The following is a 3,686-nucleotide window of genomic DNA, read 5'->3' as shown; positions in this document are numbered from 1 at the left end:
AAACAACTCTCCATTCCCCTTTCCTCCAGCCCCTGGCAACCACCATTCCACTTTCTGTCTCGATGGGTTTGACTATTCAAGCTCCCTCATACAAGTGGAATCATACAGTCTGTCTTTTTTGTGACTGGCTTATTTCACTTAGCATCATGTCCTCAAGGTTCATCCACATTGTAGCATGTGCGAGAATGTCCTTCCTTGTTAGCGTTGAGTAATATTCCATCGTGTGTATACACCACATTTTATTTATCCATTTATCTATTCGATGAACACACGGGTTTTTTTCCACCTGTTCCCTCTTTAATGACCCATTTTGGATGTGCACAGGCAGTTCCAAAGTGCATGTTCAAAGAAGGATTGAAACATTAGTGTTCCATATGTGACCCCCGTGTGACAAAGGAGGAAACCGCATATTAATTTACAAACATCATGCAATAGGATACGTTTTCTTCACAAACTTATTTAGTTGTAGGAGGAGGAAAGGGGCTCACAACTGGTCTGGCACATGATGTTCGAGGCCGTAGATGTTTCTTAACATGACAGAATTTATGACAGTTAGAGACGGAAGGCATCTTAAAGGAAACAGGGTAACTTGAGCATTTGGGCATCTGCATCAGGAATACCTAGGCTCGGGTTTCCAGGGCTTTATTAGCTGTGTGACCTTGAGCAGATTATTTAAACTTTTGAATGGAATTAAACTCTTCATGGAATTACTGAGGATTAAATGAGACAATGCAATTAAAGTGGCTAACACAATTCCTTGTAAATTCTAGCCAAGGGACGAGTCTCCTCTTTACAGATAAGTGAAGGGAAAGTGACTGGCCTGAGGTCACACAGACAAAACCACAAAGCTGGCATTTGAATTGCTTTTAAAAAAGCATGAGAGGGATTCATTTTTAACAAATACATTTTTTTCTCATTGAAACTTTATTAGTTATTTGTGAATGTTCACAGAAACTCATGCCAAGAAGAAACATGGCACGTATTCTTTTTTCCAATTCTTATTTGTTCTGTCATTTAGTCATTCAAGGAATTCCTTCATTTAATAAATGGTTACTGAGTGCCTGTCATGTACAACCACTGGATGGGCACTGGGGACATCACAGTTTCATGGAGGAGGTGGGTGACTGTGCTAAGAGTCCCAGTGGGGATTAACCTAAGAGAATGTGGGAACCAACAGGACAGAGAGGTGCAGAACCCTGGCCTTTGGGGCAGGAAGTAGGGGAAACTGGATATGTATAGGGCCAGACCTCAGGTTGCCCTTTGATTGCATAAAACATTGAAATAAATCTGGCCTCCGCCTTTGAACCTAGTGGGAGAGTAGCCATAAAAACAGTGACTAAGAATATAATTAAAAAGTGCAATGTATGTACCAAGTGGTAGGGGGCGCAGTGGAGAGAGTGAGTGATTCTGCCTAGAGGTTTTGGGGGAGGAGTGATGATATAGGGTGGAGGGAGGACTTCATGGAGGAGCTGGCAAATGAGGTACCTTGTAGGCTGAGTGGGATGTCACCAGCCACAGAGGAAGGGAAAGGTGCTCTAGGAAGAAGACCCAGAAGCATGTGAGCACAGTGGTCCAGGTCCCTGGGACACAGGTTATCCACGAGATGCTGGGGGTGCCGTGTGGAGGAAGATGATCCTCCCACGGGGATGTCCCAGACCTTACCTGCTGGTGAGTATAATGGGGTCGTGTTAGCACTTACTATCTTGATTCTGGGGGCTTTTCACTGCTATCTTATCCTTTAGGATATGCCCAAAGTCTCCCCCAGGTATTTCTGAGCACCCCCTCCCCCCCAGCAAGGCATCTATCTCATCTGGACTCAGGATTGGTTGCTTCCACTTTATGCTCTGGTGTTCTCATCAAGGTTTCTTGAGCTTTCCACCGCTGACCGTGCCTCCATCAGAACACTCTGCCTAAGCTGGGGCACCTCGGCGGGCAGCCGCCCTCAACTCTCAGGGACACAAACCTGCCCCATGATCTGTGACTGGGAAGGGGGAGTGCGGATAGAGCAGGGTCTTTTCTACTCCATTTCATGGGAGTGTGTGTGTGTGTGTGTGTGTGTGTGACACACACACAGAGAGAGAGAGAGAGAGAGAGAGAGAGAGAGAGAGAGCTATGGGGCTATGTTTCTCAGGACCAGAATCTTATAGACTCCCCTGAACACACTTCAGCTTATATCCTAAACTCTTCCCTCATTAGGGCTCATAAAGGGAAGAGATTTGCCATCTCATTCCCTCCTCTGACTTTATCTCTTCCACTATCGCACAGGCACCATTATTTTTTATTTTTTATTTGTTTTGCGGTACTCGGACCTCTCACTGCTGTGGCCTCTCCCGTTGCGGAGCACAGGCTCCAGACGCGCAGGCTCAGAGGCCGTGGCTCACGGGCCCAGCCGCTCCGCGGCATGTGGGATCTTCCCGGACCAGGGCACGAACCCGTGTCCCTTGCATCGGCAGGTGGACTCTCAACCACTGTGCCACCAGGGAAGCCCCAGGCACCATTATTAATGCACTGTTTTCTTCCCCTTTCTTTTGTCAATTAAAAAAAAAAATCTTTGAATACATATAAATTAATGAAAACACATACTTGGTGAGCGGGTGTCTGCCTTGTGCCTGTGCATCTGGTTCTCAACTTTGATCCAGCAAGCAGCTTTTGAAGGTCTTTCATGGTGTAGCTGAGAAGTTCCTGGCATTTGGGAGATATTCAAGAAACTACTGTTGAATTGAACTGACTCTCCTGTAGGGAAGGAAGCCACTAAGGATGGGTTTGTTTGTTGGCAGGTGAATGGTCTGAAGGAACCTGATGGTTTTAGGAGAAGAGAGTTGTGGCAGAAAGACCAAGTAGGAAGCTGAGGAAGCCATCAGGGTGATACAAGTTTTGAGCCAGGAAAGGGACCATAAGGGTGAAGTAATGTGGGTAGAGCTGAAAAATAGTGGGGACAGGAGAACTGGTAGAGAACTTAAAGGCTGTATTTACTGTGACTCAAAGAGTAGTTCTTGGAAACATACCCCTCCTCTTGGGCAGAAGTTATAGGATGCTAATAATCCTTGTGTCCCATCCTCAACGTCCCCCGCCCCTGCCCCAGATCCCCCAGCATCTTTCTCCCTTGGCTCCATTGATCCACGTGGGAGAGGACTGAAGAGATGATGACTCTGAAGTTTGTCTTGGGAGAGTTGGGTGGGTGGTGATGAGATGAGCATCATTCGATCCATTTTACATAGAAGTTAAGTGATTTGCCCAAGATCAGTGAACATACTGATAGCAGCATTATGTGTCCTTATTGTGCTAAAAACTCCAAGCCAGAATAGTTTCTACTTCATTACCCCCATGGCCTTTTCCCATTTCATAAAAACTTCTACACACAGAACAGACTCAAATAATTTTCTAAAATGTCATTAAAATTAAGAAGATACTTAAAAGGACATATGAGAAGCCACATTCAACAAGTACAGAAATAAATTAGAGATGAGAAAATATTAAAATACCTGCCTGCGTGGGTATTTGCATAATATTTAAAATTATCTCGTCCATTTAGTTCTAGTGTTTGGTGTCAGTCTGAAATATGAAAAATGTTCTCACGGAGATGCAGGCAAACTGAGGGAGGATATCTTAATATACAGTGAAATATAAATTAAAAAGCTCTCTAAAGCTATTAGTAAAAGTACTGAAATACATTAGCAGGTGCATGG

The sequence above is a fragment of the Pseudorca crassidens genome, chromosome 18, assembly GCF_039906515.1.
Source record: "Pseudorca crassidens isolate mPseCra1 chromosome 18, mPseCra1.hap1, whole genome shotgun sequence".
NCBI lineage: Eukaryota > Metazoa > Chordata > Mammalia > Artiodactyla > Delphinidae > Pseudorca > Pseudorca crassidens.
Note: the sequence above shows the minus strand (reverse complement) of the source record.